The sequence below is a fragment of the Perna viridis genome, chromosome 8 (genome assembly GCF_037379345.1).
Source record: "Perna viridis isolate PV_CMFRI_1.1 ecotype Kerala chromosome 8, ASM3737934v1, whole genome shotgun sequence".
Taxonomy (NCBI): Eukaryota; Metazoa; Mollusca; class Bivalvia; order Mytilida; family Mytilidae; genus Perna; species Perna viridis.
The window spans coordinates 25327595-25343323 of NC_142452.1; the positions used below are offsets into that span (position 1 = coordinate 25327595).

At 31.1% G+C, this 15729-nt stretch overlaps 1 long non-coding RNA gene across 3 annotated transcripts; it reads left to right on the forward strand.

The window, feature by feature from the left end:
* Nucleotides 1-2402: 2402 nt before the first annotated feature.
* On the forward strand, nucleotides 2403-14928 carry LOC148609971 (uncharacterized). Of its 3 annotated transcripts, XR_015914647.1 has the most exons (5): nucleotides 2405-2714; nucleotides 3212-3294; nucleotides 6481-6668; nucleotides 10279-10373; nucleotides 14674-14928. It is a non-coding gene; the product is annotated as an uncharacterized LOC148609971 (long non-coding RNA). The 3 variants fall into 3 exon arrangements; XR_015914646.1 differs by lacking the exon at nucleotides 6481-6668 and having other exon boundaries at nucleotides 2403-2714; nucleotides 10923-14928; XR_015914648.1 differs by lacking the exon at nucleotides 6481-6668.
* The last annotated feature ends 801 nt before the right edge of the window (nucleotides 14929-15729 follow it).

Below are 15729 nucleotides of genomic sequence, written 5' to 3' on the forward strand. Positions count from 1 at the left end.
TTCGACAAAACCGACTTTTAAGAGTATTTTAAAGACTTGCAACTTTCATATTTTTCGACAATTCTTTACCGTAAAATACTTATAAGTCGTAACACCACTGTCTGCATTGATCAAAAACAATACTGCATATTTGATAAGACAGTGCATATTTCATAACACCAACGTCCATTTTTTTTACTTTTTTATTTCAAGTTTTATATGGTGTATCTTCTACACGATGAGAACCGATCTATTCACCGTGTCATTGTTTTCTTTTCTTCTTTCGTCTACTAGCAATTCGACGGGTGTTTCTAGAAAAGCACCTGGACAATGATCCAAATTTTTAGCGGAGTCCGGATATGTTGCTGATTGACCTCTTGTTTCTTTGTACGTGTTGTTTTGTTATTTCATGTTCTTTGTTGTATTCGTCTATTTCCCCTGTCTAGTCTTTAACCTTGGAATATCTTTTGATTTCTCCCTCGTACATATTATAAAAATATGTAAATCCTACAACACCTACATAGAAAAAGCATTTTTCCTCAAATATTCTGTTCAGTAAAATAAAAATCTCTGTCGTTATTTTGAAAAACATCTTTATAGGACGAGCAACCTATGATTTTTACTAATCGATTATCAAGGCAACATATAACCTCTTATCTTACACTGCATTTTCTCTAAATAGTTTCCTTCAAAAGATCCTAATTTAGGCCAGCAAAGGAGATTACTTGGTTCTAGTAAAACCTTGAATGGTTTGTATTAACCAAAATTTACCACAAATTTAGACACTTTTTTCCGTTTTGTGTGAGTGATTTATTTCGCTCATTATAGTTTCACAAGCAAGAAAGGAAAGTCACGGCCACACAAACAGACATATTACGTAAAGATGTAATTAACTACTATATTAATACACAGGCCAGTTACCTCTGTTATTATCAGGATGTGTAAAAAAAAAACACAAGCCATATGCATTACTTGAATATCGAAAAAGTTTTGTTCTATTCTGAAAATCAGACTTATCAAAATTGTTTTTCTTAATTGACGTAGAAAAATTGACCTAAAATGTGCATTTATCCGTAAAGCACGTATCCCTTGGTGTTTATGCATATCAAAGCTAAGTTTTCAGATGAAACAAAATATATATTCACATGTAGAAAAAAAATTCAATAAAGCGTGATAAATGGTGACTTTACAAAAATTGAAATGAGAGTTGCATTAAAGTGTAAAATCGATAAACACGATGAGTGATCGTTGTACACTGGCTTGCTTGTTATTTAGTCATGTGATGATAAATGGCACAGGAAATACTTGCTACACAAAGAAAAACTAAATGAACGATGTGTTTCCAGGTGATAAATCCAACTAGCTAAGCAATTTTATTAACATATATTTGAAAGTCCAATTGTACGAGTTTTAGCATTGATGAAAGCATTGTTTATCCTTAAATAATTACTTTGTAACCTTTACTGCAATCGATGCATACCTAAATGTTAAGCTATTACCTGTCAATAATAGCAGTTAACTGAATTCCATATGACATGGGCGATATTATGATAGAGTACACTGACAAATATTGTTTCTATTAATTGATTCGAATGAGTTTTTTCGATATTAAAAAAAAGAAATACACGTTATTCATATTCAATTGCGTAGTGTTTCGGAACGGCAAGAACGACAGCTTTCATGAATAATATGCATACTGAGTGAAAACTTTGTTTTATTATATGTGAAAATATCATGATGTTTTTGGTAGTTGGTACAGTTATCTACGATCAAACATTTGACAATTTACAAAAAAGAAATCACAGTTTAAGTAAATATATGGTCAAATCAAGACTTCACTGTGATGTCATTAGAATAAATGAAAGTTGCCATAAAAACATTTGATATTTTTGGATTGGAAATATAAGGATTACACACTGTTTTCTGGTGTTCAATCCTATTTTAACATTTGACCCGATTATACGGGTTTCCGGTTTATTCAAGGTTTGATATAACCAAACGTATAGTCCTATACATATTACATGTACACATGAATTTGAAGAATGTACCATATGTTTTGGCCAAATATTGAAATTCATTATCTTTACCTCTAAATAAACTGAAATAGCTTCTATATGTAAACTAGATGCTTTTAATTCCTTCATATCAGTTGAAATGCATTTTTAAACATCTATCCACAACGAAGAACTACTTTAGGCCAACAGGGGTTCGCTTTATTCCATATTTGTTTATCTTGCTTACTAATTACAAATTGCTCTTCGATTTGACTGCTCTCAACAATAGAAATAGTCCGGATCAAATATATTTACAAGTATTCTAGTATTGATTTATCTTATATAATCAGTAAAAATTCACTTTTGCCTCGTGTATGCAGCTGTTTCTTTCCTAAACACTAAAACTTTAAGGTTTTTATTAGGCTTAAATATGGTTAAAATTTGTCGATATATAACCAAAGCAATCGTTAGCATTATAGTTCATCAAATCATGCAAATCGGACAACATTGACTCATGTATTTTTCACACAAATATTTTAGCTAATGTTTTCAATATTAAACTTCAGATAAATCTGAATGACGGAAATTTGTACAGTTCATTTATAACGGAATTATACCATTACAAACTACGAAAATAATCACAGTATACAAACCTGTGCGCCTGAAATGTCTTTTTGACGTTTATTATGTACACTTTTTGACGTTTTTGCGTTTGACGGCGTGATTCGAAGGGACTATGAGGTAAGTTTTATCACATTGTAGCTTTATATTTCCAATCTTTCTCTTTGAAAATTTTCATGAACACCTGTTAGTGATTGATTGAAGTGCTGTTCTTTTTATATGGCTCTAAATCAAAAAGAAACGTAGTTATTGACGTTTAAAGTTGCAATTTGTTTACTGTCAAACCGAAAACTGTAAAATGTTAAAATGTAATGATATAGTTTATATTTACACTACGACGAATAAAAATCATAACAAACATGTTCTCTAAGTGACAAGATCCCGCAACACTGATTTCTATGTGAAAATTCCGAAAATAAAAATTTGTTACTGTACACTTTTTACAGTATCACTGTATGCCTTTTTGACGTCCATTTTATAACATACTGTACACTTTTCGGTGTTTTCCTAAGTAGAAAAGGTGAAGTTATATCATTATTTTACCCTATATTATGTTTGGACTTTAGTTATTTATCCAAGATATGTTCTGTTATATAATAATATTTCTTTTTTTGCAGGAACAGATGTCATAAATGTCATAATGGAATACGTGCTCGGGATATTTTATCATATTATGATATACATGTATCAAAATATAACAGTATGTACAGGATTTTAATGTAAATATCGAAAACTTTGACCCTCTGAGTTCTCAAGAGATAAAGACGTAATTTTAAAATTTCTTGTCTTTATCAGCCAACCGCACTCAGAAGTTGACATAACTTTTTCAAACAAATGTTTTTTTTTATGTTTTTGGTATACGAAGCAAATGCAATATATTAGGGACACACATCTTGGTTAATACCACAACATTCCACAAACTATTTTCCTGATGTTTGCTCTGTTGCAGAAGCATACATGTAACAATTGCATTGATAATGTTTACTTACTATGGACCACTCCCTAGAAATTAAATTATTATTGTATTATTGAATGCCTTTATTCCGATGCTTTATTACGAACCGATTGACACTCTTAGTAAGGAAAAAAATACCATATATACGAGAATGAATTAATTCTTTTACTTTTTTTTTCTAAAAAAAACTAATAAATTTAGAATCAGAATCCGACGTTAAATGATAAATTATCTTAAAAGGAGTATCCTACTTAAACAGTGAATTTGCGTCAGAGAGATGATAGAAAAGCACGCTTCATCAGGAAAAAAGATTATGCAAAAATCGATCTTTTTATTTAGGAAAAAATATAACGATGTTGATGTTATTGGTTGAAAACTAGTATATTTTATATTCCTTATGATATTAATTGAAAGAGTAATCAAGGGAAATAAGATTCTTGTGGAAATCAAAGAAATGTAATTAAGGGACATGAAAAACATGCACACACAAAAAAAACACAACACTACAAACAAAACATACCAAGCAACAAATGTCAATGAACAACACGGTCTCCACTAAAACAGGGACCAGGTTCACCGATAGGGTAAGCGTTCTCCGCTTTTCTATAAAAATCCGCCGAGTCGCTAATAAAAGGTCAAGTCCAGGGTAGAAAAGTCTAATAATCAACACAAATTACATACAATATTGATTGTTATTGGTGCAAATGTGCCAGAAAAATAACTTTTTATAAACCAAGATAAAAGATCAATTCAAAATTTGCATGGATCTTTTTTCTCAAAAACAAAACACAACACGTTTCCTGTCTTCCTTGAAGAATATTACATAAAGAATAAAGATAATACAGCCTTCCATCATCAAGAAAGGAGATGATGAAACTTTATCCCATTATCTTGATCGGCAACGTGGGTTAAGATGTTTTTTCTCCAGTTTTGCAGCGGAACTCTTGTTTCTCTTCGTGTATTATTTGGTCCTAGGGACTAAAAAAATTTATCACCGGGATGAAACCGGAACCCTCTTTATGGAAAACTATGGGAAAATCCATTTTCAAGTGCAATGAGTATGGAACAAACACTTTTTAATTGTATTTGTGTTTGTTTTGACTCTGTATGGATAGGTATGAATAAAAAATAATGCTTTATTCAAGTCTTTTGTCATTTTATTTTAATACCAAAGATGCACCCGATCAAAGAGGCACTTGTTCCTTATCTTTTTTTTCAAAATGTTTCATTTATTTCGGCTCTTTTCTTTTGTTTGTGTGAATGTATTTCCTTTCATGGAGCAAATCATATCATCGTTATGCATACATTTTCCACTTTGATGAAAATGGGATACATTTATTCCATCATGTACATGAGAAAAAAAATGCTAGTTACTGTTTGAATAGTCAATGTCGATATTTTGTGTAAAATAGCTTTGATAGCTTGACAAAATATAGGTGAACATATATATTTGTCTGATTAAATAAAGAATTAAATAAAGAAGTACAATTTGGGCTCTAATTTACTATAAAATATAAGAATATACAAGATAGTTTGACTAATGGAATATACAACAATATTGAGATTATAATATGATATTGATATCCCTTTTGAATGGGACATTTTCTTTTTTAGACAACTTACATGTAGTACATAGGACATATGGTTTTTTTTATTAAACTATGGACATCATTAAACATGCCTTCTTTTTTACATTGGTTAGCTATTTTGTACAGGTCCCACCTTGATGATAAATATGCTAGTAGCTTAGTCCCTTATGCCCTTTCGTATGTTGTAATTTTGGATATCCTAATATATTTTGTTTCTTACAAAGTAAATTTAAACAATAAAGTTAATCTAATATATACAGTAAAATTGCTCCATGTAGACTTATATCCACCTCCGCTGAAGTTACATGTCTGATAAGTCTAAAAACTTCTACAAATTTTATTACATCAAAAGGGTGGTGTAGTATGCACAACTTCTTTTCATAACAAAAAATGTCGAAGTGAAATACCGAGCATTGATTAACAACAAGAGACATGCACAAGGCATCTACTGTTGAGTTAAATTGAAATGTATTGAAAAAGTCAGTCAACATTTGTAATCAACATTTTTAAAGTAATGATATCGTTTGCACATCTACAAATATAAAGACAAATACATTCTAAATATGGAATCATTGGACTTAACATTTTCTGGAGAGATGTAACCACTAGTCATTACGGACAGAGAATATGCTACCACTTCCATGTCCCTTAATAGCTCCTCAATAGCTCAAGGAGCGAAAAAAAGGACCTTTTGTAAATATTGTTAGTCCATTAATAGTACTAGCCTGAGCTCCACAAAACTTTCAAAATACTTAAGTCTGAGAATATTCTTAACTCCAATCAAAGTCTTTGAAATTTTATGATATCACAAACAGCAAAGAATTTCATGAGACTTGATTTTTGAAGACGCTGAGGCCGGTATAGTTATATTACAATTTTTGTGGCCTGGAGGAGGAGGCCATAAGGAAGACGGTGGACGGTTCATAAATATAATAGTGGCGGCTAGTGACGCTACAAAAATCATGGCCAAAGACTATGGCAACCATACAGGGGTAACAATTGGGGACATCGGTTTTGGAGACCTCATATACGTCATCATTATGAATTAGCTACACCAAAGCCCCATTTGAGTCAATGCGGATACTATACTATTAAGTAAGATATTTTGAAAATGTGATTAAGGCATATTTCACGCATACAAATTTTCAACAATACAAGACATTTTCCTAATGTATTCATAACCCAGAGAGGCACAGTTAAAATGCAATTTTAAAATTTAAAAAGATACATTTATGATAATTAAATTGTTTTATCTTTTTTCTTTATGTTGGCTACTTAGTACATTTTTGTACCATAAAATGTACAAAATTAACACTTTTTGTCTTGATCTTTTTTTTTGCAGAGATTTGTCCAACACCCACATTTCAAAATGGAAGGTATACACTAGGTGCTCCTAATGTTGGAGGAAGTGCTACAATTGGAGAGAGTGCAATTTTCTCTTGGGACGACGGATATATCCTTATTAAGAAAACAAAGTAATATCATGCACCCCTTATTGTACGTGGAATGACAAGTTTCCCGTTTGTAAAAGTAAGTTTAGAATTCTGATCGTTAATAAAGTCAGGGTATGTTTGTCATTCTAAGGGTTTTCACATTTAAATTTGAAATTTACAGCAACAGCAGCCGTATTCATGTATCAAAATTGGCAGTGGAATCATGCTTTTGAGTTAGTCAGTATTAATCGCAATTGATGGGCTGCCAAAAAAAGTAAGGGGGTCGAAGGAAATTTTTGGCTATAGTTTTTTTCCCTGATTTATTGAACAGCGGAGGGGGTAATGATATTTTTTAAATATATTTTAAATGAATATATGATGCAATTAAGGCTGTAAACCTAGGGTAAGGGACATAACTCTTACAAATCATTGGAACGTTTGTATTCAGCATTTTACATCAATCGCATATAAGGATCAAAGTAACTTGGACTGATTTTATTCTGTCTCAAATGGAAGATTGATAGGCTTTGATGAAATTTAATATGATACAAACATAATACTGATTTCAAGATTTATTTCCCTTATCCAAGGTCTACCTTAATATTCATGCCAGACAATATTTACTGTTGTCTTTTGTTTCCAATTATGCAATACCTTTATCTCTGTATCACTGTATTTATATGACTTAATAAAGCTTGCTTCCTTGGGTTCTTGTTTTTTTTGACATATTTTTAGTCAGTTCCATGCTTATTCTATATGCATGTTAACAAATATTAAAATCAATTATAGGTTTTTAAAATAATACCACAGTTGACGCTTATCAAAAATATGAGTCAATCCAAAAGTGACTGACGACAAAGGAGCTGTAAATGTGTATTATTGTGTAATAACTCGATTAAAATTTTTAAAAAATAAAGGGTATTTTGTTTAAATGCATAATCATGTATGGAGTTCTAAAACAAAATGTAATTTAATCAAACTATGTCTCTCATTTTACAGTAAAATAGTTATTTACTTTTATAAACCAGAATGATTAAAAATACAATATTTTAAACATTGGTAAAGCAAAACTTTAAAAAGGTCTAATAAGTGTCAGTCCCTGTAAGAATCAGGCAGTGGGTGAAACATGAAATGAAAAAACCCATCATTTTGATAGTGCAATTTGACTATTTTCACTATTACAATCAAGGAAAACACACACGATTTTCCATATCATGCTGGTCCATTACGTAACAATTTCATTGGAATGCACTGAAAATGAACATTTCAAGGGCAGATAACTCTGCCAAAAGCATCATTTTACTCAGATTCTATTAAAAAATTTCTAGGTAAATCCAAAGATACAGGGGTCAACTAATGGTCTTTTCAAATAGCGAAAGCATCCATGAGTGATATCTTATTTTCAGATCGGTGTGGTTATGACATGCATGTTTCTGATTTTTCCCATTTTGCCTGATTCTTACACTTATAATATTTACACTTAATACTAAAAAAACTGATAAATGTATGACTAAACAACGGATTCCATAAATTAAGATATGAAATATAAAGCATATTTTACATAGTGTATAAAATATAACAGTTGCTTAAAATTAAATTTAAAACTTCCCCGTATAATACAGTAGAAAAACTTTGAAATAAGATAATGTATCTTTTCTGTCCCTTTATTTAATAATATTGTAGTGCCTAAAATCTGTTTGAAAGATGTCTGAAAAAAAATTCTATGCGTTTTTGTACTATGTTCCCTATTCTGTTTTTGTACTATGCTCCCTATACTGTTTTTATACTATGTTCCTAATTCTTTTTTTGTACTATCTTCCCTATTCTTTTTAATTAATGTTTCAATATAATTATAATGATAAAATTAATATTTTGAAATTTTATTGTGGAGCAGAACGGGGCACATTTTTCTAGTATTTGCAAAAAGAAGGGATTCAACATTTTTATATTTATTTTGAAAATTGGGCAGTTCTGTTTGTCAAATTTACATTTTGTCGGTCCATCCCTGGAGATAAATAATGACCGGTGACTTGGTGTTCGAATAAACAATTGGTCGTCATTACTGGAAAAAAAGACATAACGGTAGGATTTTCAATAAATCGCTTTTTCAAACCCAAACATCAATTAAGTTTAGAAAATTTCAATAAAATGTGGGTTCAAAGATTTTAATTTTAAAAGATTTAATAGGAATTATAGAAAGTAGTTTAACCGTTGTCTAAGCAGATTTCTTGAAAGGAAGATAGTTTTGTTTATTAATTTTTGAAATCGTAAAATTAAATGATTGATTATGATTATATTGTTAAACTCTTTCAATTTTTTTTTTAAATTATTTTGTCCACATTTTTATTTCAGAGTACAATTAAGGATGAAAATTTTCTTTCATTCAAAATTTCCATCTGTGTTCAGATTTACTACATGTATATGTAAGAGTCTTTGTAAGAATTAGGCAAAATGAAAAAAATGTCAAAAACCAATCGATATACTTCAAATTAATGTTTTCTCTTTGAAATGATCACTATTTGGTTCAGCATCACTGGAGATGTTTGAAAATTTTTCCTTAGAAATGTAAAGTTTTTGACAGATTTATCTGTTCCTAGGATGATCTTTTGCATTGAACGAAATTATAACTTATTCAGCAATATGATATAGAAAATCCTGCATTTATTTATTAGTTCTGGTGATAGAAACAGTAAAATTGCACTATCAATGTGGTTGGTTGTTACCCCCATGTTTCACCTTTCGTCTACCCCGAACTTGACTTTTTATGAGCAACTCGATGGGTGTTTCTAGAAAAGCAGAGGAAGCTTACCCTACCGGTGCACCTGGTCCATGCTCCTAGTTTTTAGTGGAGACGTGTTATATAGTATTTTAAGTAGCAGTCTTTCTAAAAATCAGTCAGAAGGTGATACATACATTTCAAAACCTCACGGAATTCAGTTCTATTTCTTGTTTCGAAACAATTAGTTTTTCATTTGATTGTGTTCTTTTGAGATAAAAATTACGTAGATTTAACATGAAATTGGTACTTTGCAAGAGTTGTCATTCTTGATTTGGTTTCATTGGGTTCATTTTAATGTGAGATGAATGTATGATTTTCTGAATGCAGAAATGTTTATCGTTATGTAAAAGTATAACACGTGAACATTTTTGTATGGTGGGTTTTTCTTCACCATGAATCACTACACCATTGGCTGTGTCTGAATTGTATGTGGACTGGTACTTAAGTCGTGTGATCGGGGACATGTCTATGTCACAATGGTATCGAAACATTTACTTTAAGTGTTTTCATTTTGGTGTATTCATTTAAATGATTTCTAGACGAAGTATCATACATTTCAATCCTTTGATTATTGGAAATGAGTAACAATAATTTAATTTGAAAATTCCTTGCAAAGGACTATTTAATTTAAAAAAAATATCCAGTGGTTTAAGAAAAAAAGATGTAACTCTTTATAAGCCACCTTCAATAAACTATTCGAATGCCGAAAACTAATCAAAACTCGTTGTTTTTTGTCAACATCAGTAAGTCAAAAGAAATTGAAAACTGACTGAATATAAAAGGAAGCCATCAAATTATCATAATACATGTATACATGTAGGCGGCTAGAAAAGTAATTTTCCCACACAACAAATGTAGATTACAAAGCAATACATTGAGGAATAATAATTACGTTTTAGTTACTTCATAGTTTTTATCATACTTTTAGGCGTGACCCGAGTTCCTTTCAACTATACAACAGCACAATATGATGGCGCGTCATATCTATTTAGCTCCTCGACTGAGAATTTCCCTGAAGCTAAGGTAAATATCATGTAGACATTACCTGCCATTTGCTGTCAAAATCACTATTGAGAAAAGAAAAAAATAACAGATTAATTATTTATTTATTAAGACTTAAATGCTAGTATCTGCTAGTATCTGAAAAATATTCATAGTAGTAAAGTAAAGGAAAAAACACATTGACAGTGAATTAATGTTCAGAAAGAATCTTAAATAAAGAGATTAGATTAAATTGTCGTAGTGTTTAAGTATATTAAGTATGACTGCATTGAACTGCTTTACAAAGAAACAATGCAGGACAGAAACTTCAATCCAAATGTCAACTTTTGTACTTCTCTGTTTATAATTTTCAATTTTTGCAGATAGATTCAAAAATGTAATAGTAAATATGAGTATAAGATAACCATAATTAGTGTAAATGCAGCGGCACAATTTTGATATGAATTCTTATATATACATATCCTGATGCAAACCTAAAGGTTCGCCCAAACCCTAGAATCAGTACGAGGCTGCAATTTTGCTCCCTTAGCGGTATTGCGATACGTTACCAAAACTATCAACTAATTTTAGATTGCTTGCGAAGGTGTGTGCGGGCATCTTGTAGATATCAACACAGCAGGGGAACAAGCCTTTATAGAAAATGGGACAAAAGCTATTGGAAATCCTGGACAGTTAGTTTAATGTTGTTTTTCGAAGTCTATGGTCCGTATATTTACAACAAATATACTATTTAATCAATGTATTATGCAAATCTTTTATTGGTACCCAATATATAAAGTAGTTACAAAATAATTGATACGTAGTTGCTCATTTACTTTTGTTACTTCGTATGTATTGTTTTGTTTTGTTTTGTTTTTTTTTGTTTATGGTGTTTGTCTGTTTGTCTGTTTTTCATGTCTGGTCTTTGTTCCTGGATTGCATTCTGTGATTTCCAATAGAGTCTTGGTTCCCTTGATTACTCTTGTTAATATCTATAGTCCATTTTATATCTATCGGATAATGAAAAAAAACTTTAAAAATCAGATTTCATCAGAATGTTTGGCAAACACATTTCTTGCATCATGTAAACTCCGAAAAACCATTACCGAAAAAGTCATGATGCGTTTTTAAAAAGTTTCCCATTGCCTGTATGCTTGATATTACCACATTGATTGGGGTGTGCTCAGGTAAATGTAAACAAAAATAGTAACGAAAGCACGTGCTTTTGGTACAATGTATATGTTTAGCGTGACATGTGTTCCAACCATTAACTTATGATATTCAAAGTAGGTCATCACATGTCATATTTAGAATAGACCAAAAGGACATGAATTTTGTTTATATTTATATTACCTTATATTTCTTAACCTGGAAACTCCTACAAAAGTTATGGAAATTTTAATTAAAAATTTTGCATTAAATGTAATAGCATTTTTTTTTCAAGATGAATTTTTTGTGTAAATGTTTAATGAGTTCGTGTGATACTGAAAATGTGTGAGCCATTTTTTATCTGTATTCTAATTTTCAAATAATTTACTTTTGTTTTTGTTTTTTTTCTCCATAATCTTATAGATGTTTTGTTTATGTTTTGTATTTTTTTTTTGTTTTGTTTTGTTTTTTATTACTATTAATTTATTTAAATTTTTTCCATCTGAAAAATTAATAAATCAAACCTAGAATTGTATGCTACCGTTACTTAAAAAGGTCAACAGAAAGTAGGACGGGTTCTGAGGTGAGATAACGACAGCTAACGTTGCAAATCATTTTCATGTGGTAATAATAACACTAATATAAGGTAGATATAACCTGTAAGAGGACGAAGTTGAATATATAGATATATTTAAAATTCTTCTAGTCACTATTTCCCTCCTTTGCCGCTTATTCTAGACACCTTGGTGGTTCTTTATAATTCTTGGCACTTTTTGTCAATAATTAGTGCGACCAGTATTACTTAAGTGTTCGTAATTCGGACTTTCTAGCTGAAGCCATAAAGGCATACTCTTATGGCATGTTGGAAACGAAACAAATCACATGAATTCATATTATTAAAAACATTTAATAAATGCTTTTTAGTGAGGAATGTACAAAAATACCGAACTTTGCATGGGAAGCTTCGAAAGATGTGACTGCCAGACTGATATCGGGCTATCAGTGCTTCCAAACTTGGATTTTATTTCGCATTCAATACCGATATGAGATCTTCGTTCTCTATTGTGGCTGATGACACAAACCAAATGATGACTCAGACACCGAAAGACGTTGTAACGTCACTACACAAAGATACGTCTTCTACTTGCGTAACCATACATTGAATATAGAATATACATACGACCCGGGAAATTCCTGATCGCCATAATAACCGAAGTACGGGTCAGCTCAAAGATGCGATAATTTCCCTATTTATTTTTTTGTAAACTGAAATATTCCAGTTGGTTATTTGATACGTCAGTGTTTGGTCCAGAAACTGTTTTGGATTGCACTATACAGATGGGATTGAGGTGCACTGTTACGTACACAAAATTGACCTGGTCGAACTTTATGAAACTTAAAAATAAAGGTGAAGTGGATGGTTTTTTTTCAAAAATGCAAAATTTCCCACGAACTTCAAAAATTAAAATCATGAACAAATAAGCAGAAAAGCGAACACTTTCTATTTGTTTGTTTTTTTTACAATAATTCCATGACCGCTTACTTTTACTAGCAGTTATAAGGTGCCTGATCATTTTGGATACCCGTTTTTTTTAGAATAAATTTTGGGAATGCACCCAAACTTTGTTATTAAAAAACTGATATTGTTTTATTCTGTTACTATGGCTGCAGATTTTCATGACAAAAGAGAAAAGAATATTTATCTTTTTTCAAGGATCTCTATGATGTAAGATTTTTACATAGAAAAAATGTTGAATTTGTCATTTAAGTTTCTAAATATAGCTTTATTTCCACAAAATGTCATAAAGTTATCTGCAGTGACTTATCTATACAATGAAACCTTGGTCGCATTTTTTGTGACTGTGTCATTTTAAAATATGGATATGTTAAACAGTGAAATCCTCTCAACCACACTATGAATAATCCGAAAAACTGTCTGAATCAGTCACTTTTTTAAGTTTTAGTTTTTAAGTGGCAGTACCTGTAAGAATCGGGCGGTAGGTGAAAAATGGTATGGGAAGATCTATCATTTTGATAGTGTAATTTGCCTATTTGCACCATCAGAATCAATGAAAACAGACCATACCGGACCATTGAGTTACAATTTCCTTGAAATGCACTGAAAAATGAACATTTCTAGGGCAGATAACTCTGTCAAAAACCTCATTTTTCTACAGATTCTTTTGAAAAATTTCTGAGCAAATGCAATGTTGCAGAGCTCAAATGATGGTCTTTTCAAATACAGAAAGCATCCTTGAGTGATATTTTATTGTCAGATCGGTGGGGTTATGACATGAATGTTTCTAATGTTTCCCATCTTGCCTGATTCTTACAAACACCTGCACTTAATGTATTTTTAACGTTTTAAAAGAATAGGACAATTATCAAAACCGACCCGGTTCTAAAGTCCAAATGGAGTTCGGTAAAGGCAGGTTCAAGGTTTTGTAATTGATAAAAATCATAACCCCGACATCACTCACTCACATTTAGCGGGTATCGTTAAGCGCCATCTATTGCGTTATCTGAACTTAACCCGGATCCAATATCCAATCAACTCACTCGTAGTAGAAACCCTTCGATATACCTTACAAATTGGCTATACATAACGTCTATTTTTGGGTTAAGACTCTAAACATAATTTACGGTTATCATTTTTGCTCATATTGAATCATTTGTGACATCTTACAAATATCAGATACTATATCAGATCGTCCATTACCTCGTCTTATTGTTTACATTTCCACTGACATTATATGTTAAATCGATTTTCATTGGTGCTTCTTACCCGGAGAAGTAACCAATCGGAATTGGCCGGACGATACCCGCTAAATATGAATGAGTGATGTCAGGGGATTGTGGGAGAGAAGGTGGACTCAAAACCCCGACTTGAGAGGATGATTACAGTGAAGGATATAAAAAAAAGCAATGTTGTCGCACAAGTAAACATTAATTGCATTAGCCATTTTTATTTGCAAAAAAAGGGCATTAATATTAAAAATATTCAGGATCAAATGCAGCCTTAGAACTCCTTCTTCCTTGTTTCTTAAGTTGGCTTTTATGATAAAACATGTATATGTACTTTGTAAAGATCCTAAAGTACGCCCTTAAATAATGATAAATATGCATATTTTTCTCAGGTATATGTTATATAGGACTGGTACTTAAATAATGATAAATATGCATATTTTCTCAGGTATATGGTATATAGGACTGGTACCCATTGGTAATGCTTGGAAGTGGATCACTGAGAAGGACTTAAGTTTTACGGCTTGCTATATTGTCTTTAATGCCGCTGATTACGGTTGTGCATTGTTTTTAGTGAATATAATAAATGGATTGCAAGCAACATAGGTTACTGTGTAGCAAGAGATCAGGGTTTCATATGCGAAATACCATGATATTCAACAGTGATGTGAATGTTATTTAAAGTTGCACAGACATATTATTTACGAGTAAACAATAAAATCTTTAATTCGTATATGCTATTCTCCCTGTTAAAACTCTCATTATATAGTCCATGGCACACACACACACCGTAGGTTCCCCCTTTTGTGAAAGTTCTGAATCCCTATATTTCTATTATTATTATTATTATTATTATTATTATTATTATTATTGTCTGTTGAACGAGAATTGACCTGTTTGTAAACTGGCAATTACTGCAAAGTATGAAACATTTTAATCGAAGGTATACTACTGCAATTATTTGTACCTTTAAATTGAATAACTGGTGAAATTAAATTAAAACTAGTTTTTCAAACATTAGTTTTAAAATAGAAGTGTAGTTTTACGGTAAAAAAATGAATTTAAAGCAAATGTTTTTTAATGGGCAAAAGTATAGTATCAACTGATTTTATCAAAGAAATACAAAGGTTTTTATATCGTTTACTTTTATCAATGATTACCTTTAATGTGAGCTCAAAAATGAACTCAAACAAAAGCAAACTATAAACTTTACTCAATACTACATCCAATTCTATCCATGAAATACCTCAACATACAAAATAAAGAAAAAATGGGATATCAATTTAAACAACGCTCGCAGTTACTGGAAGCTTGCTCAGAACATATTAAAGAATGACGATACAATGACGACACATGTACCCTAAAAAACGGCATTAGAAATAATCGACCTATCGCATTTTTTTTTAAAGAGTGTACTTTAAGGAGTATATTTCCGTTAAAACAATGAATGAGAAATACCTTTATATAAGACCCTGCAAATGCTAGCATATTTTTGTATCGAATG